Source organism: Amia ocellicauda, chromosome 14 (assembly GCF_036373705.1).
Source record: "Amia ocellicauda isolate fAmiCal2 chromosome 14, fAmiCal2.hap1, whole genome shotgun sequence".
Taxonomy (NCBI): domain Eukaryota; kingdom Metazoa; phylum Chordata; class Actinopteri; order Amiiformes; family Amiidae; genus Amia; species Amia ocellicauda.
The window spans coordinates 6,952,635-6,976,818 of NC_089863.1; the positions used below are offsets into that span (position 1 = coordinate 6,952,635).

General features: G+C 48.1%; 22 non-coding genes across 22 annotated transcripts; 6 read left to right on the forward strand and 16 right to left on the reverse strand.

Annotated features, from left to right (window-relative positions):
* Positions 1-438: 438 nt before the first annotated feature.
* trnas-gcu (transfer RNA serine (anticodon GCU)) lies at positions 439-520 on the reverse strand. The gene has a single exon. It is a non-coding gene; the product is annotated as a tRNA-Ser (tRNA).
* Positions 521-1,875: 1,355 nt separating this feature from the next.
* Positions 1,876-1,957, reverse strand: trnas-gcu (transfer RNA serine (anticodon GCU)). Its single transcript has one exon. It is a non-coding gene; the product is annotated as a tRNA-Ser (tRNA).
* Positions 1,958-2,537: 580 nt separating this feature from the next.
* trnal-aag (transfer RNA leucine (anticodon AAG)) lies at positions 2,538-2,619 on the forward strand. Its single transcript has one exon. It is a non-coding gene; the product is annotated as a tRNA-Leu (tRNA).
* Positions 2,620-3,658: 1,039 nt separating this feature from the next.
* Positions 3,659-3,740, reverse strand: trnas-gcu (transfer RNA serine (anticodon GCU)). The gene has a single exon. It is a non-coding gene; the product is annotated as a tRNA-Ser (tRNA).
* Positions 3,741-4,320: 580 nt separating this feature from the next.
* On the forward strand, positions 4,321-4,402 carry trnal-aag (transfer RNA leucine (anticodon AAG)). The gene has a single exon. It is a non-coding gene; the product is annotated as a tRNA-Leu (tRNA).
* Positions 4,403-5,441: 1,039 nt separating this feature from the next.
* Positions 5,442-5,523, reverse strand: trnas-gcu (transfer RNA serine (anticodon GCU)). The gene has a single exon. It is a non-coding gene; the product is annotated as a tRNA-Ser (tRNA).
* A 1,354-nt stretch (positions 5,524-6,877) lies between these two features.
* trnas-gcu (transfer RNA serine (anticodon GCU)) lies at positions 6,878-6,959 on the reverse strand. The gene has a single exon. It is a non-coding gene; the product is annotated as a tRNA-Ser (tRNA).
* A 1,354-nt stretch (positions 6,960-8,313) lies between these two features.
* On the reverse strand, positions 8,314-8,395 carry trnas-gcu (transfer RNA serine (anticodon GCU)). Its single transcript has one exon. It is a non-coding gene; the product is annotated as a tRNA-Ser (tRNA).
* Positions 8,396-8,975: 580 nt separating this feature from the next.
* trnal-aag (transfer RNA leucine (anticodon AAG)) lies at positions 8,976-9,057 on the forward strand. Its single transcript has one exon. It is a non-coding gene; the product is annotated as a tRNA-Leu (tRNA).
* Positions 9,058-10,096: 1,039 nt separating this feature from the next.
* On the reverse strand, positions 10,097-10,178 carry trnas-gcu (transfer RNA serine (anticodon GCU)). The gene has a single exon. It is a non-coding gene; the product is annotated as a tRNA-Ser (tRNA).
* Positions 10,179-10,758: 580 nt separating this feature from the next.
* On the forward strand, positions 10,759-10,840 carry trnal-aag (transfer RNA leucine (anticodon AAG)). The gene has a single exon. It is a non-coding gene; the product is annotated as a tRNA-Leu (tRNA).
* Positions 10,841-11,879: 1,039 nt separating this feature from the next.
* trnas-gcu (transfer RNA serine (anticodon GCU)) lies at positions 11,880-11,961 on the reverse strand. Its single transcript has one exon. It is a non-coding gene; the product is annotated as a tRNA-Ser (tRNA).
* Positions 11,962-13,315: 1,354 nt separating this feature from the next.
* Positions 13,316-13,397, reverse strand: trnas-gcu (transfer RNA serine (anticodon GCU)). The gene has a single exon. It is a non-coding gene; the product is annotated as a tRNA-Ser (tRNA).
* A 1,354-nt stretch (positions 13,398-14,751) lies between these two features.
* trnas-gcu (transfer RNA serine (anticodon GCU)) lies at positions 14,752-14,833 on the reverse strand. The gene has a single exon. It is a non-coding gene; the product is annotated as a tRNA-Ser (tRNA).
* A 580-nt stretch (positions 14,834-15,413) lies between these two features.
* trnal-aag (transfer RNA leucine (anticodon AAG)) lies at positions 15,414-15,495 on the forward strand. The gene has a single exon. It is a non-coding gene; the product is annotated as a tRNA-Leu (tRNA).
* Positions 15,496-16,534: 1,039 nt separating this feature from the next.
* Positions 16,535-16,616, reverse strand: trnas-gcu (transfer RNA serine (anticodon GCU)). Its single transcript has one exon. It is a non-coding gene; the product is annotated as a tRNA-Ser (tRNA).
* Positions 16,617-17,970: 1,354 nt separating this feature from the next.
* Positions 17,971-18,052, reverse strand: trnas-gcu (transfer RNA serine (anticodon GCU)). The gene has a single exon. It is a non-coding gene; the product is annotated as a tRNA-Ser (tRNA).
* A 1,354-nt stretch (positions 18,053-19,406) lies between these two features.
* Positions 19,407-19,488, reverse strand: trnas-gcu (transfer RNA serine (anticodon GCU)). Its single transcript has one exon. It is a non-coding gene; the product is annotated as a tRNA-Ser (tRNA).
* Positions 19,489-20,066: 578 nt separating this feature from the next.
* Positions 20,067-20,148, forward strand: trnal-aag (transfer RNA leucine (anticodon AAG)). Its single transcript has one exon. It is a non-coding gene; the product is annotated as a tRNA-Leu (tRNA).
* Positions 20,149-21,187: 1,039 nt separating this feature from the next.
* On the reverse strand, positions 21,188-21,269 carry trnas-gcu (transfer RNA serine (anticodon GCU)). The gene has a single exon. It is a non-coding gene; the product is annotated as a tRNA-Ser (tRNA).
* Positions 21,270-22,623: 1,354 nt separating this feature from the next.
* trnas-gcu (transfer RNA serine (anticodon GCU)) lies at positions 22,624-22,705 on the reverse strand. The gene has a single exon. It is a non-coding gene; the product is annotated as a tRNA-Ser (tRNA).
* Positions 22,706-24,059: 1,354 nt separating this feature from the next.
* On the reverse strand, positions 24,060-24,141 carry trnas-gcu (transfer RNA serine (anticodon GCU)). Its single transcript has one exon. It is a non-coding gene; the product is annotated as a tRNA-Ser (tRNA).
* Between the last annotated feature and the right edge of the window lie 43 nt (positions 24,142-24,184).

Here is a 24,184-nt window from a genome sequence, read left to right on the forward strand (position 1 = left end):
TGCCTCTTGTTTTATGGAGGTGTAGATCTTAATGTCATTGCTTTCGTTTCATTCCATCTTCTAATTGCACCAAGGTGTGGCTCTTTGGCTGCTGAAGTGCCCACCAGTAACTTGGGCTTTGCGGGGAATTGATTGAGGGTGGTGTGGTCACTTGAAATCTTGATAGTGGGGCCTTTTCTCACATACCTCGCCCCAGGACCAAAAATTCAGCGCTGGCATTTCAGCCACACCAGCCCCCACCCAAGACCCAAAGCAAGCAGACACGCCCTGCACCCTCGCAGGCCATCTCCCAGCATGCACACCGCCACCCCGGCTATTGCACTTGAGGGTAATGACAACATTTTGAGACAGGACGGAACAGGATTGCAACGTAATGGAAAGAGATGAACACTTTATTGAGGCAGCATCATTGCTCTTCTGTAAAAGGCTGCCGTGATCCGACGAGGATGGGATTCGAACCCACGCGTGCACAGCACAATGGATTAGCAGTCCATCGCCTTAACCACTCGGCCACCTCGTCTGCCGAGAGCGCTCCCCGTTGACATGCAAAGTACATTTCAAGAAAAGTAACGTGTGAAATGGAACGACGAGGTGCAACTAGGAAAGCACCATGACTTTAATGGCTAAAGGAAGTTGGCAACGGTGGGATTCTAACCCACGCCTCCAAAGAGACTGGAGCTTAAACGAAGCGCCTTAGACCACTCGGCCACGTTACCACACACAGCACGATGTCTACGGTCACACCTGCTTCAGTCGTCTCACGTGGTGGACGCTTCTGCGTATCAACATTTTCAACAGCGCTGTTGACCTTTGCTGCTGTTGAAGATGCACCGAGTACATTAAGCATGAAAACATCCCAATCTGTACGGGCTCGAAAGGATTGTATTGTGACCCGCACATACTGCGCAGTGGACTCGTAGTCTGTTTGCACGCAGACACAAGACTTCACCTGAATCGACGTCTTTTGACGAAACTAGATTAAATGCATAGGATTTGATCATTGAAATCATCATGACAATAACTTCATACATACATGCATGCGTGCATGCATGCTTACATACATCCAGACATACAAAGCGGTAAGACAGGGCCCTTCCCCGAGGAACGCTTGCTGATGGAGTGCAGGTGGACCCAGGGGCGTTGTGCGGCGCTGATTCTCTCAAACGAAAACAAATGATAATAAGGCACACGTGCAAGCTTAATAATAACAGTTGGGAATAAGAAATGAGACAATGAGGTGAAAGCAAATCAAAACACAAAATAAAAGGCAATATAATGCCAACCAAAATACACAACCATATTGAATAAAGAGAAGCGAATGATGAATGTAATAAAAATGAGAGATTAGAAGAGCTCATTAACACCGTCCGAAACATGAACTTTACATTCCTGATGCTATCTGGGGTGTACGTGCACCTTCCCCAAGGGTGAGAGCTTTGCCTCTTGTTTTATGGAGGTGTAGATCTTAATGTCATTGCTTTCGTTTCATTCCATCTTCTAATTGCACCAAGGTGTGGCTCTTTGGCTGCTGAAGTGCCCACCAGTAACTTGGGCTTTGCGGGGAATTGATTGAGGGTGGTGTGGTCACTTGAAATCTTGATAGTGGGGCCTTTTCTCACATACCTCGCCCCAGGACCAAAAATTCAGCGCTGGCATTTCAGCCACACCAGCCCCCACCCAAGACCCAAAGCAAGCAGACACGCCCTGCACCCTCGCAGGCCATCTCCCAGCATGCACACCGCCACCCCGGCTATTGCACTTGAGGGTAATGACAACATTTTGAGACAGGACGGAACAGGATTGCAACGTAATGGAAAGAGATGAACACTTTATTGAGGCAGCATCATTGCTCTTCTGTAAAAGGCTGCCGTGATCCGACGAGGATGGGATTCGAACCCACGCGTGCACAGCACAATGGATTAGCAGTCCATCGCCTTAACCACTCGGCCACCTCGTCTGCCGACAGCGCTCCCCGTTGACATGCAAAGTACATTTCAAGAAAAGTAACGTGTGAAATGGAACGACGAGGTGCAACTAGGAAAGCACCATGACTTTAATGGCTAAAGGAAGTTGGCAACGGTGGGATTCTAACCCACGCCTCCAAAGAGACTGGAGCTTAAACGAAGCGCCTTAGACCACTCGGCCACGTTACCACACACAGCATTATGTCTACGGTCACACCTGCTTCAGTCGTCTCACGTGGTGGACGCTTCTGCGTATCAACATTTTCAACAGCGCTGTTGACCTTTGCTGCTGTTGAAGATGCACCGAGTACATTAAGCATGAAAACATCCCAATCTGTACGGGCTCGAAAGGATTGTATTGTGACCCGCACATACTGCGCAGTGGACTCGTAGTCTGTTTGCACGCAGACACAAGACTTCACCTGAATCGACGTCTTTTGACGAAACTAGATTAAATGCATAGGATTTGATCATTGAAATCATCATGACAATAACTTCATACATACATGCATGCGTGCATGCATGCTTACATACATCCAGACATACAAAGCGGTAAGACAGGGCCTTTACCCGGGTAGCGTGGCCGAGCGGTCTAAGGCGCTGGATTAAGGCTCCAGTCTCTTCGGAGGCGTGGGTTCAAATCCCACCGCTGCCAGCAGCCATGTTTTTGCCCGTCTTCAACGACCTGGTTGACGACTTTGCTAGGTTTCAGCAAGACTCCCAGGCGGCATCCAAATGAACCAAAAACACACAGTGGTCTGTATACAGTTGTGAATGTGGCCCCACAGGATCTTAATGCAGTGTTTCGTAGATGCAGGGTCAAGACCGGGGTCGTGGATGGACAAGCGGCGCACGCAACCTGGGAGCAGAAACACACAGACGCACACCTGACGTTCATTACTTATGGCCCAAGTACCCGAGGAACGCTTGCTGATGGAGTGCAGGTGGACCCAGGGGCGTTGTGCGGCGCTGATTCCCTCAAACGAAAACAAATGATAATAAGGCACACGTGCAAGCTTAATAATAACAGTTGGGAATAAGAAATGAGACAGTGAGGTGAAAGCAAATCAAAACACAAAATAAAAGGCAATATAATGCCAACCAATATACACAACCATATTGAATAGAGAGAAGCGAATGATGAATGTAATAAAAATGAGAGATTAGAAGAGCTCATTAACACCGTCCGAAACATGAACTTTACATTCCTGATGCTATCTGGGCTGTACGTGCACCTTCCCCAAGGGTGAGAGCTTTGCCTCTTGTTTTATGGAGGTGTAGATCTTAATGTCATTGCTTTCGTTTCATTCCATCTTCTAATTGCACCAAGGTGTGGCTCTTTGGCTGCTGAAGTGCCCACCAGTAACTTGGGCTTTGCGGGGAATTGATTGAGGGTGGTGTGGTCACTTGAAATCTTGATAGTGGGGCCTTTTCTCATATACCTCGCCCCAGGACCAAAAATTCAGCGCTGGCATTTCAGCCACACCAGCCCCCACCCAAGACCCAAAGCAAGCAGACACGCCCTGCACCCTCGCAGGCCATCTCCCACCATGCACACCGCCACCCCGGCTATTGCACTCGAGGGTAATGACAACATTTTGAGACAGGACAGAACACGACTGCAACGTAATGGAAAGAGATGAACACTTTATTGAGGCAGCATCATTGCTCTTCTGTAAGAGGCTGCCGTGATCCGACTAGGATGGGATTCGAACCCACGCGTGCACAGCACAATGGATTAGCAGTCCATCGCCTTAACCACTCGGCCACCTCGTCTGCCGAGAGCGCTCCCCGTTGACATGCAAAGTACATTTCAAGAAAAGTAACGTGTGAAATGGAACGACGAGGTGCAACTAGGAAAGCACCATGACTTTAATGGCTAAAGGAAGTTGGCAACGGTGGGATTCTAACCCACGCCTCCAAAGAGACTGGAGCTTAAACGAAGCGCCTTAGACCACTCGGCCACGTTACCACACACAGCACGATGTCTACGGTCACACCTGCTTCAGTCGTCTCACGTGGTGGACGCTTCTGCGTATCAACATTTTCAACAGCGCTGTTGACCTTTGCTGCTGTTGAAGATGCACCGAGTACATTAAGCATGAAAACATCCCAATCTGTACGGGCTCGAAAGGATTGTATTGTGACCCGCACATACTGCGCAGTGGACTCGTAGTCTGTTTGCACGCAGACACAAGACTTCACCTGAATCGACGTCTTTTGACGAAACTAGATTAAATGCATAGGATTTGATCATTGAAATCATCATGACAATAACTTCATACATACATGCATGCGTGCATGCATGCTTACATACATCCAGACATACAAAGCGGTAAGACAGGGCCTTTCCCCGGGTAGCGTGGCCGAGCGGTCTAAGGCGCTGGATTAAGGCTCCAGTCTCTTCGGAGGCGTGGGTTCAAATCCTACCGCTGCCAGCAGCCATGTTTTTGCCCGTCTTCAACGACCTGGTTGACCACTTTGCTAGGTTTCAGCAAGACTCCCAGGCGGCATCCAAATGAACCAAAAACACACAGTGGTCTGTATACAGTTGTGAATGTGGCCCCACAGGATCTTAATGCAGTGTTTCGTAGATGCAGGGTCAAGACCGGGGTCGTGGATGGACAAGCGGCGCACGCAACCTGGGAGCAGAAACACACAGACGCACACCTGACGTTCATTACTTATGGCCCAAGTACCCGAGGAACGCTTGCTGATGGAGTGCAGGTGGACCCAGGGGCGTTGTGCGGCGCTGATTCCCTCAAACGAAAACAAATGATAATAAGGCACACGTGCAAGCTTAATAATAACAGTTGGGAATAAGAAATGAGACAATGAGGTGAAAGCAAATCAAAACATAAAATAAAAGGCAATATAATGCCAACCAATATACACAACCATATTGAATAGAGAGAAGCGAATGATGAATGTAATAAAAATGAGAGATTAGAAGAGCTCATTAACACCGTCCGAAACATGAACTTTACATTCCTGATGCTATCTGGGCTGTACGTGCACCTTCCCCAAGGGTGAGAGCTTTGCCTCTTGTTTTATGGAGGTGTAGATCTTAATGTCATTGCTTTCGTTTCATTCCATGTTCTAATTGCACCAAGGTGTGGCTCTTTGGCTGCTGAAGTGCCCACCAGTAACTTGGGCTTTGCGGGGAATTGATTGAGGGTGGTGTGGTCACTTGAAATCTTGATAGTGGGGCCTTTTCTCATATACCTCGCCCCAGGACCAAAAATTCAGCGCTGGCATTTCAGCCACACCAGCCCCCACCCAAGACCCAAAGCAAGCAGACACGCCCTGCACCCTCACAGGCCATCTCCCACCATGCACACCGCCACCCCGGCTATTGCACTCGAGGGTAATGACAACATTTTGAGACAAAACGGAACAGGATTGCAACGTAATGGAAAGAGATGAACACTTTATTGAGGCAGCATCATTGCTCTTCTGTAAGAGGCTGCCGTGATCCGACGAGGATGGGATTCGAACCCATGCGTGCACAGCACAATGGATTAGCAGTCCATCGCCTTAACCACTCGGCCACCTCGTCTGCCGAGAGCGCTCCCCGTTGACATGCAAAGTACATTTCAAGAAAAGTAACGTGTGAAATGGAACGACGAGGTGCAACTAGGAAAGCACCATGACTTTAATGGCTAAAGGAAGTTGGCAACGGTGGGATTCTAACCCACGCCTCCAAAGAGACTGGAGCTTAAATGAAGCGCCTTAGACCACTCGGCCACGTTACCACACACAGCACGATGTCTACGGTCACACTTGCTTCAGTCGTCTCATGTGGTGGACGCTTCTGCGTATCAACATTTTCAACAGCGCTGTTGACCTTTGCTGCTGTTGAAGATGCACTGAGTACATTAAGCATGAAAACATCCCAATCTGTACGGGCTCGAAAGGATTGTATTGTGACCCGCACATACTGCGCAGTGGACTCGTAGTCTGTTTGCACGCAGACACAAGACTTCACCTGAATCGACGTCTTTTGACGAAACTAGATTAAATGCATAGGATTTGATCATTGAAATCATCATGACAATAACTTCATACATACATGCATGCGTGCATGCATGCTTACATACATCCAGACATACAAAGCGGTAAGACAGGGCCCTTCCCCGGGTAGCGTGTGTAGCGGAGTGCAGGTGGACCCAGGGGCGTTGTGCGGCGCTGATTCCCTCAAACGAAAACAAATGATAATAAGGCACACGTGCAAGCTTAATAATAACAGTTGGGAATAAGAAATGAGACAATGAGGTGAAAGCAAATCAAAACACAAAATAAAAGGCAATATAATGCCAACCAAAATACACAACCATATTGAATAGAGAGAAGCGAATGATGAATGTAATAAAAATGAGAGATTAGAAGAGCTCATTAACACCGTCCGAAACATGAACTTTACATTCCTGATGCTATCTGGGCTGTACGTGCACCTTCCCCAAGGGTGAGAGCTTTGCCTCTTGTTTTATGGAGGTGTAGATCTTAATGTCATTGCTTTTGTTTCATTCCATCTTCTAATTGCACCAAGGTGTGGCTCTTTGGCTGCTGAAGTGCCCACCAGTAACTTGGGCTTTGCGGGGAATTGATTGAGGGTGGTGTGGTCACTTGAAATCTTGATAGTGGGGCCTTTTCTCACATACCTCGCCCCAGGACCAAAAATTCAGCGCTGGCATTTCAGCCACACCAGCCCCCACCCAAGACCAAAAGCAAGCAGACACGCCCTGCACCCTCGCAGGCCATCTCCCACCATGCACACCGCCACCCCGGCTATTGCACTCGAGGGTAATGACAACATTTTGAGACAGGACGGAACAGGATTGCAACGTAATGGAAAGAGATGAACACTTTATTGAGGCAGCATCATTGCTCTTCTGTAAAAGGCTGCCGTGATCCGACGAGGATGGGATTCGAACCCACGCGTGCACAGCACAATGGATTAGCAGTCCATCGCCTTAACCACTCGGCCACCTCATCTGCAGAGAGAGCTCATCGTTGACATGCAAAGTACATTTCAAGAAAAGTAACGTGTGAAATGGAACGACGAGGTGCAACTAGGAAAGCACCATGACTTTAATGGCTAAAGGAAGTTGGCAACGGTGGGATTCTAACCCACGCCTCCAAAGAGACTGGAGCTTAAACGAAGCGCCTTAGACCACTCGGCCACGTTACCACACACAGCACGATGTCTACGGTCACACCTGCTTCAGTCGTCTCATGTGGTGGACGCTTCTGCGTATCAACATTTTCAACAGCGCTGTTGACCTTTGCTGCTGTTGAAGATGCACCGAGTACATTAAGCATGAAAACATCCCAATCTGTACGGGCTCGAAAGGATTGTATTGTGACCCGCACATACTGCGCAGTGGACTCGTAGTCTGTTTACACGCAGACACAAGACTTCACCTGAATCGACGTCTTTTGACGAAACTAGATTAAATGCATAGGATTTGATCATTGAAATCATCATGACAATAACTTCATACATACATGCATGCGTGCATGCATGCTTACATACATCCAGACATAAAAAGCGGTAAGACAGGGCCCTTCCCCGGGCAGCGTGTGTAGCGGAGTGCAGGTGGACCCAGGGGCGTTGTGCGGCGCTGATTCCCTCAAACGAAAACAAATGATAATAAGGCACACGTGCAAGCTTAATAATAAAAGTTGGGAATAAGAAATGAGACAATGAGGTGAAAGCAAATCAAAACACAAAATAAAAGGCAATATCATGCCAACCAAAATACACAACCATATTGAATAGAGAGAAGCGATTGATGAATGTAATAAAAATGAGAGATTAGAAGAGCTCATTAACACCGTCCGAAACATGAACTTTACATTCCTGATGCTATCTGGGCTGTACGTGCACCTTCCCCAAGGGTGAGAGCTTTGCCTCTTGTTTTATGGAGGTGTAGATCTTAATGTCATTGCTTTCGTTTCATTCCATCTTCTAATTGCACCAAGGTGTGGCTCTTTGGCTGCTGAAGTGCCCACCAGTAACTTGGGCTTTGCGGGGAATTGATTGAGGGTGGTGTGGTCACTTGAAATCTTGATAGTGGGGCCTTTTCTCATATACCTCGCCCCAGGACCAAAAATTCAGCGCTGGCATTTCAGCCACACCAGCCCCCACCCAAGACCAAAAGCAAGAAGACACGCCCTGCACCCTCGCAGGCCATCTCCCACCATGCACACCGCCACCCCGGCTATTGCACTCGAGGGTAATGACAACATTTTGAGACAGGACGGAACAGGATTGCAACGTAATGGAAAGAGATGAACACTTTATTGAGGCAGCATCATTGCTCTTCTGTAAAAGGCTGCCGTGATCCGACGAGGATGGGATTCGAACCCACGCGTGCACAGCACAATGGATTAGCAGTCCATCGCCTTAACCACTCGGCCACCTCGTCTGCCGACAGCGCTCCCCGTTGACATGCAAAGTACATTTCAAGAAAAGTAACGTGTGAAATGGAACGACGAGGTGCAACTAGGAAAGCACCATGACTTTAATGGCTAAAGGAAGTTGGCAACGGTGGGATTCTAACCCACGCCTCCAAAGAGACTGGAGCTTAAACGAAGCGCCTTAGACCACTCGGCCACGTTACCACACACAGCATTATGTCTACGGTCACACCTGCTTCAGTCGTCTCACGTGGTGGACGCTTCTGCGTATCAACATTTTCAACAGCGCTGTTGACCTTTGCTGCTGTTGAAGATGCACCGAGTACATTAAGCATGAAAACATCCCAATCTGTACGGGCTCGAAAGGATTGTATTGTGACCCGCACATACTGCGCAGTGGACTCGTAGTCTGTTTGCACGCAGACACAAGACTTCACCTGAATCGACGTCTTTTGACGAAACTAGATTAAATGCATAGGATTTGATCATTGAAATCATCATGACAATAACTTCATACATACATGCATGCGTGCATGCATGCTTACATACATCCAGACATACAAAGCGGTAAGACAGGGCCTTTACCCGGGTAGCGTGGCCGAGCGGTCTAAGGCGCTGGATTAAGGCTCCAGTCTCTTCGGAGGCGTGGGTTCAAATCCCACCGCTGCCAGCAGCCATGTTTTTGCCCGTCTTCAACGACCTGGTTGACGACTTTGCTAGGTTTCAGCAAGACTCCCAGGCGGCATCCAAATGAACCAAAAACACACAGTGGTCTGTATACAGTTGTGAATGTGGCCCCACAGGATCTTAATGCAGTGTTTCGTAGATGCAGGGTCAAGACCGGGGTCGTGGATGGACAAGCGGCGCACGCAACCTGGGAGCAGAAACACACAGACGCACACCTGACGTTCATTACTTATGGCCCAAGTACCCGAGGAACGCTTGCTGATGGAGTGCAGGTGGACCCAGGGGCGTTGTGCGGCGCTGATTCCCTCAAACGAAAACAAATGATAATAAGGCACACGTGCAAGCTTAATAATAACAGTTGGGAATAAGAAATGAGACAGTGAGGTGAAAGCAAATCAAAACACAAAATAAAAGGCAATATAATGCCAACCAATATACACAACCATATTGAATAGAGAGAAGCGAATGATGAATGTAATAAAAATGAGAGATTAGAAGAGCTCATTAACACCGTCCGAAACATGAACTTTACATTCCTGATGCTATCTGGGCTGTACGTGCACCTTCCCCAAGGGTGAGAGCTTTGCCTCTTGTTTTATGGAGGTGTAGATCTTAATGTCATTGCTTTCGTTTCATTCCATCTTCTAATTGCACCAAGGTGTGGCTCTTTGGCTGCTGAAGTGCCCACCAGTAACTTGGGCTTTGCGGGGAATTGATTGAGGGTGGTGTGGTCACTTGAAATCTTGATAGTGGGGCCTTTTCTCATATACCTCGCCCCAGGACCAAAAATTCAGCGCTGGCATTTCAGCCACACCAGCCCCCACCCAAGACCCAAAGCAAGCAGACACGCCCTGCACCCTCGCAGGCCATCTCCCACCATGCACACCGCCACCCCGGCTATTGCACTCGAGGGTAATGACAACATTTTGAGACAGGACGGAACACGACTGCAACGTAATGGAAAGAGATGAACACTTTATTGAGGCAGCATCATTGCTCTTCTGTAAGAGGCTGCCGTGATCCGACTAGGATGGGATTCGAACCCACGCGTGCACAGCACAATGGATTAGCAGTCCATCGCCTTAACCACTCGGCCACCTCGTCTGCCGAGAGCGCTCCCCGTTGACATGCAAAGTACATTTCAAGAAAAGTAACGTGTGAAATGGAACGACGAGGTGCAACTAGGAAAGCACCATGACTTTAATGGCTAAAGGAAGTTGGCAACGGTGGGATTCTAACCCACGCCTCCAAAGAGACTGGAGCTTAAACGAAGCGCCTTAGACCACTCGGCCACGTTACCACACACAGCACGATGTCTACGGTCACACCTGCTTCAGTCGTCTCACGTGGTGGACGCTTCTGCGTATCAACATTTTCAACAGCGCTGTTGACCTTTGCTGCTGTTGAAGATGCACCGAGTACATTAAGCATGAAAACATCCCAATCTGTACGGGCTCGAAAGGATTGTATTGTGACCCGCACATACTGCGCAGTGGACTCGTAGTCTGTTTGCACGCAGACACAAGACTTCACCTGAATCGACGTCTTTTGACGAAACTAGATTAAATGCATAGGATTTGATCATTGAAATCATCATGACAATAACTTCATACATACATGCATGCGTGCATGCATGCTTACATACATCCAGACATACAAAGCGGTAAGACAGGGCCTTTCCCCGGGTAGCGTGGCCGAGCGGTCTAAGGCGCTGGATTAAGGCTCCAGTCTCTTCGGAGGCGTGGGTTCAAATCCTACCGCTGCCAGCAGCCATGTTTTTGCCCGTCTTCAACGACCTGGTTGACCACTTTGCTAGGTTTCAGCAAGACTCCCAGGCGGCATCCAAATGAACCAAAAACACACAGTGGTCTGTATACAGTTGTGAATGTGGCCCCACAGGATCTTAATGCAGTGTTTCGTAGATGCAGGGTCAAGACCGGGGTCGTGGATGGACAAGCGGCGCACGCAACCTGGGAGCAGAAACACACAGACGCACACCTGACGTTCATTACTTATGGCCCAAGTACCCGAGGAACGCTTGCTGATGGAGTGCAGGTGGACCCAGGGGCGTTGTGCGGCGCTGATTCCCTCAAACGAAAACAAATGATAATAAGGCACACGTGCAAGCTTAATAATAACAGTTGGGAATAAGAAATGAGACAATGAGGTGAAAGCAAATCAAAACATAAAATAAAAGGCAATATAATGCCAACCAATATACACAACCATATTGAATAGAGAGAAGCGAATGATGAATGTAATAAAAATGAGAGATTAGAAGAGCTCATTAACACCGTCCGAAACATGAACTTTACATTCCTGATGCTATCTGGGCTGTACGTGCACCTTCCCCAAGGGTGAGAGCTTTGCCTCTTGTTTTATGGAGGTGTAGATCTTAATGTCATTGCTTTCGTTTCATTCCATGTTCTAATTGCACCAAGGTGTGGCTCTTTGGCTGCTGAAGTGCCCACCAGTAACTTGGGCTTTGCGGGGAATTGATTGAGGGTGGTGTGGTCACTTGAAATCTTGATAGTGGGGCCTTTTCTCATATACCTCGCCCCAGGACCAAAAATTCAGCGCTGGCATTTCAGCCACACCAGCCCCCACCCAAGACCCAAAGCAAGCAGACACGCCCTGCACCCTCACAGGCCATCTCCCACCATGCACACCGCCACCCCGGCTATTGCACTCGAGGGTAATGACAACATTTTGAGACAAAACGGAACAGGATTGCAACGTAATGGAAAGAGATGAACACTTTATTGAGGCAGCATCATTGCTCTTCTGTAAGAGGCTGCCGTGATCCGACGAGGATGGGATTCGAACCCATGCGTGCACAGCACAATGGATTAGCAGTCCATCGCCTTAACCACTCGGCCACCTCGTCTGCCGAGAGCGCTCCCCGTTGACATGCAAAGTACATTTCAAGAAAAGTAACGTGTGAAATGGAACGACGAGGTGCAACTAGGAAAGCACCATGACTTTAATGGCTAAAGGAAGTTGGCAACGGTGGGATTCTAACCCACGCCTCCAAAGAGACTGGAGCTTAAATGAAGCGCCTTAGACCACTCGGCCACGTTACCACACACAGCACGATGTCTACGGTCACACTTGCTTCAGTCGTCTCATGTGGTGGACGCTTCTGCGTATCAACATTTTCAACAGCGCTGTTGACCTTTGCTGCTGTTGAAGATGCACCGAGTACATTAAGCATGAAAACATCCCAATCTGTACGGGCTCGAAAGGATTGTATTGTGACCCGCACATACTGCGCAGTGGACTCGTAGTCTGTTTGCACGCAGACACAAGACTTCACCTGAATCGACGTCTTTTGACGAAACTAGATTAAATGCATAGGATTTGATCATTGAAATCATCATGACAATAACTTCATACATACATGCATGCGTGCATGCATGCTTACATACATCCAGACATACAAAGCGGTAAGACAGGGCCCTTCCCCGGGTAGCGTGTGTAGCGGAGTGCAGGTGGACCCAGGGGCGTTGTGCGGCGCTGATTCCCTCAAACGAAAACAAATGATAATAAGGCACACGTGCAAGCTTAATAATAACAGTTGGGAATAAGAAATGAGACAATGAGGTGAAAGCAAATCAAAACACAAAATAAAAGGCAATATAATGCCAACCAAAATACACAACCATATTGAATAGAGAGAAGCGAATGATGAATGTAATAAAAATGAGAGATTAGAAGAGCTCATTAACACCGTCCGAAACATGAACTTTACATTCCTGATGCTATCTGGGCTGTACGTGCACCTTCCCCAAGGGTGAGAGCTTTGCCTCTTGTTTTATGGAGGTGTAGATCTTAATGTCATTGCTTTTGTTTCATTCCATCTTCTAATTGCACCAAGGTGTGGCTCTTTGGCTGCTGAAGTGCCCACCAGTAACTTGGGCTTTGCGGGGAATTGATTGAGGGTGGTGTGGTCACTTGAAATCTTGATAGTGGGGCCTTTTCTCACATACCTCGCCCCAGGACCAAAAATTCAGCGCTGGCATTTCAGCCACACCAGCCCCCACCCAAGACCAAAAGCAAGCAGACACGCCCTGCACCCTCGCAGGCCATCTCCCACCATGCACACCGCCACCCCGGCTATTGCACTCGAGGGTAATGACAACATTTTGAGACAGGACGGAACAGGATTGCAACGTAATGGAAAGAGATGAACACTTTATTGAGGCAGCATCATTGCTCTTCTGTAAAAGGCTGCCGTGATCCGACGAGGATGGGATTCGAACCCACGCGTGCACAGCACAATGGATTAGCAGTCCATCGCCTTAACCACTCGGCCACCTCATCTGCAGAGAGAGCTCATCGTTGACATGCAAAGTACATTTCAAGAAAAGTAACGTGTGAAATGGAACGACGAGGTGCAACTAGGAAAGCACCATGACTTTAATGGCTAAATGAAGTTGGCAACGGTGGGATTCTAACCCACGCCTCCAAAGAGACTGGAGCTTAAACGAAGCGCCTTAGACCACTCGGCCACGTTACCACACACAGCACGATGTCTACGGTCACACCTGCTTCAGTCGTCTCATGTGGTGGACGCTTCTGCGTATCAACATTTTCAACAGCGCTGTTGACCTTTGCTGCTGTTGAAGATGCACCGAGTACATTAAGCATGAAAACATCCCAATCTGTACGGGCTCGAAAGGATTGTATTGTGACCCGCACATACTGCGCAGTGGACTCGTAGTCTGTTTACACGCAGACACAAGACTTCACCTGAATCGACGTCTTTTGACGAAACTAGATTAAATGCATAGGATTTGATCATTGAAATCATCATGACAATAACTTCATACATACATGCATGCGTGCATGCATGCTTACATACATCCAGACATAAAAAGCGGTAAGACAGGGCCCTTCCCCGGGCAGCGTGTGTAGCGGAGTGCAGGTGGACCCAGGGGCGTTGTGCGGCGCTGATTCCCTCAAACGAAAACAAATGATAATAAGGCACACGTGCAAGCTTAATAATAAAAGTTGGGAATAAGAAATGAGACAATGAGGTGAAAGCAAATCAAAACACAAAATAAAAGGCAATATCATGCCAACCAAAATACACAACCATATTGAATAGAGAGAAGCGATTGATGAATGTAATAAAAATGAGAGATTAGAAGAGCTCATTAACACCGTCCGAAACATGAACTTTACATTCCTGATGCTATCTGGGCTGTACGTGCACCTTCCCCAAGGGTGAGAGCTTTGCCTCTTGTTTTATGGAGGTGTAGATCTTAATGTCATTGCTTTCGTTTCATTCCATCTTCTAATTGCACCAAGGTGTGGCTCTTTGGCTGCTGAAGTGCCCACCAGTAACTTGGGCTTTGCGGGGAATTGATTGAGGGTGGTGTGGTCACTTGAAATCTTGATAGTGGGGCCTTTTCTCATATACCTCGCCCCAGGACCAAAAATTCAGCGCTGGCATTTCAGCCACACCAGCCCCCACCCAAGACCAAAAGCAAGAAGACACGCCCTGCACCCTCGCAGGCCATCTCCCACCATGCACACCGCCACCCCGGCTATTGCACTCGAGGGTAATGACAACATTTTGAGACAGGACGGAACAGGATTGCAACGTAATGGAAAGAGATGAACACTTTATTGAGGCAGCATCATTGCTCTTCTGTAAGAGGCTGCCGTGATCCGACGAGGATGGGATTCGAACCCACGCGTGCACAGCACAATGGATTAGCAGTCCATCGCCTTAACCACTCGGCCACCTCGTCTGCAGAGAGCGCTCATCGTTGACATGCAAAGTACATTTCAAGAAAAGTAACGTGTGAAATGGAACGACGAGGTGCAACTAGAAAAGCACCATGACTTTAATGGCTAAAGGAAGTTGGCAACGGTGGGATTCTAACCCATGCCTCCAAAGACACTGGAGCTTAAACGAAGCGCCTTAGACCACTCGGCCATGTTACCACACACAGCACGATGTCTACGGTCACACCTGCTTCAGTCGTCTCATGTGGTGGACGCTTCTGCGTATCAACATTTTCAACAGCGCTGTTGACCTTTGCTGCTGTTGAAGATGTACCGAGTACATTAAGCATGAAAACATCCCAATCTGTACGGGCTCGAAAGGATTGTATTGTGACCCGCACATACTGCGCAGTGGACTCGTAGTCTGTTTGCACGCAGACACAAGACTTCACCTGAATCGACGTCTTTTGACGAAACTAGATTAAATGCATAGGATTTGATCATTGAAATCATCATGACAATAACTTCATACATACATGCATGCGTGCATGCATGCTTACATACATCCAGACATACAAAGCGGTAAGACAGGGCCTTTCCCCGGGTAGCGTGGCCGAGCGGTCTAAGGCGCTGGATTAAGGCTCCAGTCTCTTCGGAGGCGTGGGTTCAAATCCCACCGCTGCCAGCAGCCATGTTTTTGCCCGTCTTCAACGACCTGGTTGACGACTTTGCTAGGTTTCAGCAAGACTCCCAGGCGGCATCCAAATGAACCAAAAACACACAGTGGTCTGTATACAGTTGTGAATGTGGCCCCACAGGATCTTAATGCAGTGTTTCGTAGATGCAGGGTCAAGACCGGGGTCGTGGATGGACAAGCGGCGCACGCAACCTGGGAGCAGAAACACACAGACGCACACCTGACGTTCATTACTTATGGCCCAAGTACCCGAGGAACGCTTGCTGATGGAGTGCAGGTGGACCCAGGGGCGTTGTGCGTCGCTGATTCCCTCAAACGAAAACAAATGATAATAAGGCACACGGGCAAGCTTAATAATAAAAGTTGGGAATAAGAAATGAGACAATGAGGTGAAAGCAAATCAAAACACAAAATAAAAGGCAATATAATGCCAACCAAAATACACAACCATATTGAATAGAGAGAAGCGAATGATGAATGTAATAAAAATGAGAGATTAGAAGAGCTCATTAACACCGTCCGAAACATGAACTTTACATTCCTGATGCTATCTGGGCTGTACGTGCACCTTCCCCAAGGGTGAGAGCTTTGCCTCTTGTTTTATGGAGGTGTAGATCTTAATGTCATTGCTTTCGTTTCATTCCATCTTCTAATTGCACCAAGGTGTGGCTCTTTGGCTGCTGAAGTGCCCACCAGTAACTTGGGCTTTGCGGGGAATTGATTGAGGGTGGTGTGGTCACTTGAAATCTTGATAGTGGGGCCTTTTCTCATATACCTCGCCCCAGGACCAAAAATTCAGCGCTGGCATTTCAGCCACACCAGCCCCCACCCAAGACCAAAAGCAAGCAGACACGCCCTGCACCCTCGCAGGCCATCTCCCACCATGCACACCGCCACCACGGCTATTGCACTTGAGGGTAATGACGACATTTTGAGACAGGACGGAACAGGATTGCAACGTAATGGAAAGACATGAACACTTTATTGAGGCAGCTTCATTGCTCTTCTGTAAGAGGCTGCCGTGATCCGACGAGGATGGGATTCGAACCCATGCGTGCACAGCACAATGGATTAGCAGTCCATCGCCTTAACCACTCGGCCACCTCGTCTGCCGAGAGCGCTCATCGTTGACATGCAAAGTACATTTCAAGAAAAGTAACGTGTGAAATGGAACGACGAGGTGCAACTAGGAAAGCACCATGACTTTAATGGCTAAAGGAAGTTGGCAACGGTGGAATTCTAACCCACGCCTCCAAAGAGACTGGAGCTTAAACGAAGCGCCTTAGACCACTCGGCCACGTTACCACACACAGCACGATGTCTACGGTCACACCTGCTTCAGTCGTCTCATGTGGTGGACGCTTCTGCGTATCAACATTTTCAACAGCGCTGTTGACCTTTGCTGCTGTTGAAGATGCACCGAGTACATTAAGCATGAAAACATCCCAATCTGTACGGGCTCGAAAGGATTGTATTGTGACCCGCACATACTGCGCAGTGGACTCGTAGTCTGTTTGCACGCAGACACAAGACTTCACCTGAATCGACGTCTTTTGACGAAACTAGATTAAATGCATAGGATTTGATCATTGAAATCATCATGACAATAACTTCATACATACATGCATGCGTGCATGCATGCTTACATACATCCAGACATACAAAGCGGTAAGACAGGGCCCTTCCCCGGGTAGCGTGTGTAGCGGAGTGCAGGTGGACCCAGGGGCGTTGTGCGGCGCTGATTCCCTCAAACGAAAACAAATGATAATAAGGCACACGTGCAAGCTTAATAATAACAGTTGGGAATAAGAAATGAGACAATGAGGTGAAAGCAAATCAAAACACAAAATAAAAGGCAATATAATGCCAACCAAAATACACAACCATATTGAATAGAGAGAAGCGAATGATGAATGTAATAAAAATGAGAGATTAGAAGAGCTCATTAACACCGTCCGAAACATGAACTTTACATTCCTGATGCTATCTGGGCTGTACGTGCACCTTCCCCAAGGGTGAGAGCTTTGCCTCTTGTTTTATGGAGGTGTAGATCTTAATGTCATTGCTTTCGTTTCATTCCATCTTCTAATTGCACCAAGGTGTGGCTCTTTGGCTGCTGAAGTGCCCACCAGTAACTTGGGCTTTGCGGGGAATTGATTGAGGGTGGTGTGGTCACTTGAAATCTTGATAGTGGGGCCTTTTCTCACATACCTCGCCCCAGGACCAAAAATTCAGCGCTGGCATTTCAGCCACACCAGCCCCCACCCAAGACCCAAAGCAAGCAGACACGCCCTGCACCCTCGCAGGCCATCTCCCACCATGCACACCGCCACCCCGGCTATTGCACTCGAGGGTAATGACAACATTTTGAGACAGGACGGAACAGGATTGCAACGTAATGGAAAGAGATGAACACTTTATTGAGGCAGCATCATTGCTCTTCTGTAAAAGGCTGCCGTGATCCGACGAGGATGGGATTCGAACCCACGCGTGCACAGCACAATGGATTAGCAGTCCATCGCCTTAACCACTCGGCCACCTCGTCTACAGAGAGCGCTCATCGTTGACATGCAAAGTACATTTCAAGAAAAGTAACGTGTGAAATGGAACGACGAGGTGCAACTAGGAAAGCACCATGACTTTAATGTCTAAAGGAAGTTGGCAACGGTGGGATTCTAACCCACGCCTCCAAAGAGACTGGAGCTTAAATGAAGCGCCTCAGACCACTCGGCCACGTTACCACACACAGCACGATGTCTACGGTCACACCTGCTTCAGTCGTCTCATGTGGTGGACGCTTCTGCGTATCAACATTTTCAACAGCGCTGTTGACCTTTGCTGCTGTTGAAGATGTACCGAGTACATTAAGCATGAAAACATCCCAATCTGTACGGGCTCGAAAGGATTGTATTGTGACCCGCACATACTGCGCAGTGGACTCGTAGTCTGTTTGCACGCAGACACAAGACTTCACCTGAATCGACGTCTTTTGACGAAACTAGATTAAATGCATAGGATTTGATCATTGAAATCATCATGACAATAACTTCATACATACATGCATGCGTGCATGCATGCTTACATACATCCAGACATACAAAGCGGTAAGACAGGGCCCTTCCCCGGGTAGCGTGTGTAGCGGAGTGCAGGTGGACCCAGGGGCGTTGTGCGGCGCTGATTCCCTCAAACGAAAACAAATGATAATAAGGCACACGTGCAAGCTTAATAATAACAGTTGGGAATAAGAAATGAGACAATGAGGTGAAAGCAAATCAAAACACAAAATAAAAGGCAATATAATGCCAACCAATATACACAACCATATTGAATAGAGAGAAGCGAATGATGAATGTAATAAAAATGAGAGATTAGAAGAGCTCATTAACACCGTCCGAAACATGAACTTTACATTCCTGATGCTATCTGGGCTGTACGTGCACCTTCCCCAAGGGTGAGAGCTTTGCCTCTTGTTTTATGGAGGTGTAGATCTTAATGTCATTGCTTTCGTTTCATTCCATCTTCTAATTGCACCAAGGTGTGGCTCTTTGGCTGCTGAAGTGCCCACCAGTAACTTGGGCTTTGCGGGGAATTGATTGAGGGTGGTGTGGTCACTTGAAATCTTGATAGTGGGGCCTTTTCTCACATACCTCGCCCCAGGACCAAAAATTCAGCGCTGGCATTTCAGCCACACCAGCCCCCACCCAAGACCCAAAGCAAGCAGACACGCCCTGCACCCTCGCAGGCCATCTCCCACCATGCACACCGCCACCCCGGCTATTGCACTCGAGGGTAATGACAACATTTTGAGACAGGACGGAAAAGGATTGCAACGTAATGGAAAGAGATGAACACTTTATTGAGGCAGCATCATTGCTCTTCTGTAAGAGGCTGCCGTGATACGACGAGGATGGGATTCGAACCCACGCGTGCACAGCACAATGGATTAGCAGTCCATCGCCTTAACCACTCGGCCACCTCGTGCAGAGAGCGCTCCCCGTTGACATGCAAAGTACATTTCAAGAAAAGTAATGTGTGAAATGGAACGACGAGGTGCAACTAGGAAAGCACCATGACTTTAATGGCTAAAGGAAGTTGGCAACGGTGGGATTCTAACCCACGCCTCCAAAGAGACTGGAGCTTAAATGAAGCGCCTTAGACCACTCGGCCATGTTACCACACACAGCATGATGTCTACGGTCACACCTGCTTCAGTCGTCTCATGTGGTGGACGCTTCTGCGTATCAACATTTTCAACAGCGCTGTTGACCTTTGCTGCTGTTGAAGATGTACCGAGTACATTAAGCATGAAAACATCCCAATCTGTACGGGCTCGAAAGGATTGTATTGTGACCCGCACATACTGCGCAGTGGACTCGTAGTCTGTTTGCACGCAGACACAAGACTTCACCTGAATCGACGTCTTTTGACGAAACTAGATTAAATGCATAGGATTTGATCATTGAAATCATCATGACAATAACTTCATACATACATGCATGCGTGCATGCATGCTTACATACATCCAGACATACAAAGCGGTAAGACAGGGCCTTTCCCCGGGTAGCGTGGCCGAGCGGTCTAAGGCGCTGGATTAAGGCTCCAGTCTCTTCGGAGGCGTGGGTTCAAATCCCACCGCTGCCAGCAGCCATGTTTTTGCCCGTCTTCAACGACCTGGTTGACGACTTTGCTAGGTTTCAGCAAGACTCCCAGGCGGCATCCAAATGAACCAAAAACACACAGTGGTCTGTATACAGTTGTGAATGTGGCCCCACAGGATCTTAATGCAGTGTTTCGTAGATGCAGGGTCAAGACCGGGGTCGTGGATGGACAAGCGGCGCACGCAACCTGGGAGCAGAAACACACAGACGCACACCTGACGTTCATTACTTATGGCCCAAGTACCCGAGGAACGCTTGCTGATGGAGTGCAGGTGGACCCAGGGGCGTTGTGCGTCGCTGATTCCCTCAAACGAAAACAAATGATAATAAGGCACACGGGCAAGCTTAATAATAAAAGTTGGGAATAAGAAATGAGACAATGAGGTGAAAGCAAATCAAAACACAAAATAAAAGGCAATATAATGCCAACCAAAATACACAACCATATTGAATAGAGAGAAGCGAATGATGAATGTAATAAAAATGAGAGATTAGAAGAGCTCATTAACACCGTCCGAAACATGAACTTTACATTCCTGATGCTATCTGGGCTGTACGTGCACCTTCCCCAAGGGTGAGAGCTTTGCCTCTTGTTTTATGGAGGTGTAGATCTTAATGTCATTGCTTTCGTTTCATTCCATCTTCTAATTGCACCAAGGTGTGGCTCTTTGGCTGCTGAAGTGCCCACCAGTAACTTGGGCTTTGCGGGGAATTGATTGAGGGTGGTGTGGTCACTTGAAATCTTGATAGTGGGGCCTTTTCTCATATACCTCGCCCCAGGACCAAAAATTCAGCGCTGGCATTTCAGCCACACCAGCCCCCACCCAAGACCAAAAGCAAGCAGACACGCCCTGCACCCTCGCAGGCCATCTCCCACCATGCACACCGCCACCACGGCTATTGCACTTGAGGGTAATGACGACATTTTGAGACAGGACGGAACAGGATTGCAACGTAATGGAAAGACATGAACACTTTATTGAGGCAGCTTCATTGCTCTTCTGTAAGAGGCTGCCGTGATCCGACGAGGATGGGATTCGAACCCATGCGTGCACAGCACAATGGATTAGCAGTCCATCGCCTTAACCACTCGGCCACCTCGTCTGCCGAGAGCGCTCATCGTTGACATGCAAAGTACATTTCAAGAAAAGTAACGTGTGAAATGGAACGACGAGGTGCAACTAGGAAAGCACCATGACTTTAATGGCTAAAGGAAGTTGGCAACGGTGGAATTCTAACCCACGCCTCCAAAGAGACTGGAGCTTAAACGAAGCGCCTTAGACCACTCGGCCACGTTACCACACACAGCACGATGTCTACGGTCACACCTGCTTCAGTCGTCTCATGTGGTGGACGCTTCTGCGTATCAACATTTTCAACAGCGCTGTTGACCTTTGCTGCTGTTGAAGATGCACCGAGTACATTAAGCATGAAAACATCCCAATCTGTACGGGCTCGAAAGGATTGTATTGTGACCCGCACATACTGCGCAGTGGACTCGTAGTCTGTTTGCACGCAGACACAAGACTTCACCTGAATCGACGTCTTTTGACGAAACTAGATTAAATGCATAGGATTTGATCATTGAAATCATCATGACAATAACTTCATACATACATGCATGCGTGCATGCATGCTTACATACATCCAGACATACAAAGCGGTAAGACAGGGCCCTTCCCCGGGTAGCGTGTGTAGCGGAGTGCAGGTGGACCCAGGGGCGTTGTGCGGCGCTGATTCCCTCAAACGAAAACAAATGATAATAAGGCACACGTGCAAGCTTAATAATAACAGTTGGGAATAAGAAATGAGACAATGAGGTGAAAGCAAATCAAAACACAAAATAAAAGGCAATATAATGCCAACCAAAATACACAACCATATTGAATAGAGAGAAGCGAATGATGAATGTAATAAAAATGAGAGATTAGAAGAGCTCATTAACACCGTCCGAAACATGAACTTTACATTCCTGATGCTATCTGGGCTGTACGTGCACCTTCCCCAAGGGTGAGAGCTTTGCCTCTTGTTTTATGGAGGTGTAGATCTTAATGTCATTGCTTTCGTTTCATTCCATCTTCTAATTGCACCAAGGTGTGGCTCTTTGGCTGCTGAAGTGCCCACCAGTAACTTGGGCTTTGCGGGGAATTGATTGAGGGTGGTGTGGTCACTTGAAATCTTGATAGTGGGGCCTTTTCTCACATACCTCGCCCCAGGACCAAAAATTCAGCGCTGGCATTTCAGCCACACCAGCCCCCACCCAAGACCCAAAGCAAGCAGACACGCCCTGCACCCTCGCAGGCCATCTCCCACCATGCACACCGCCACCCCGGCTATTGCACTCGAGGGTAATGACAACATTTTGAGACAGGACGGAACAGGATTGCAACGTAATGGAAAGAGATGAACACTTTATTGAGGCAGCATCATTGCTCTTCTGTAAAAGGCTGCCGTGATCCGACGAGGATGGGATTCGAACCCACGCGTGCACAGCACAATGGATTAGCAGTCCATCGCCTTAACCACTCGGCCACCTCGTCTACAGAGAGCGCTCATCGTTGACATGCAAAGTACATTTCAAGAAAAGTAACGTGTGAAATGGAACGACGAGGTGCAACTAGGAAAGCACCATGACTTTAATGTCTAAAGGAAGTTGGCAACGGTGGGATTCTAACCCACGCCTCCAAAGAGACTGGAGCTTAAATGAAGCGCCTCAGACCACTCGGCCACGTTACCACACACAGCACGATGTCTACGGTCACACCTGCTTCAGTCGTCTCATGTGGTGGACGCTTCTGCGTATCAACATTTTCAACAGCGCTGTTGACCTTTGCTGCTGTTGAAGATGTACCGAGTACATTAAGCATGAAAACATCCCAATCTGTACGGGCTCGAAAGGATTGTATTGTGACCCGCACATACTGCGCAGTGGACTCGTAGTCTGTTTGCACGCAGACACAAGACTTCACCTGAATCGACGTCTTTTGACGAAACTAGATTAAATGCATAGGATTTGATCATTGAAATCATCATGACAATAACTTCATACATACATGCATGCGTGCATGCATGCTTACATACATCCAGACATACAAAGCGGTAAGACAGGGCCCTTCCCCGGGTAGCGTGTGTAGCGGAGTGCAGGTGGACCCAGGGGCGTTGTGCGGCGCTGATTCCCTCAAACGAAAACAAATGATAATAAGGCACACGTGCAAGCTTAATAATAACAGTTGGGAATAAGAAATGAGACAATGAGGTGAAAGCAAATCAAAACACAAAATAAAAGGCAATATAATGCCAACCAATATACACAACCATATTGAATAGAGAGAAGCGAATGATGAATGTAATAAAAATGAGAGATTAGAAGAGCTCATTAACACCGTCCGAAACATGAACTTTACATTCCTGATGCTATCTGGGCTGTACGTGCACCTTCCCCAAGGGTGAGAGCTTTGCCTCTTGTTTTATGGAGGTGTAGATCTTAATGTCATTGCTTTCGTTTCATTCCATCTTCTAATTGCACCAAGGTGTGGCTCTTTGGCTGCTGAAGTGCCCACCAGTAACTTGGGCTTTGCGGGGAATTGATTGAGGGTGGTGTGGTCACTTGAAATCTTGATAGTGGGGCCTTTTCTCACATACCTCGCCCCAGGACCAAAAATTCAGCGCTGGCATTTCAGCCACACCAGCCCCCACCCAAGACCCAAAGCAAGCAGACACGCCCTGCACCCTCGCAGGCCATCTCCCACCATGCACACCGCCACCCCGGCTATTGCACTCGAGGGTAATGACAACATTTTGAGACAGGACGGAAAAGGATTGCAACGTAATGGAAAGAGATGAACACTTTATTGAGGCAGCATCATTGCTCTTCTGTAAGAGGCTGCCGTGATACGACGAGGATGGGATTCGAACCCACGCGTGCACAGCACAATGGATTAGCAGTCCATCGCCTTAACCACTCGGCCACCTCGTGCAGAGAGCGCTCCCCGTTGACATGCAAAGTACATTTCAAGAAA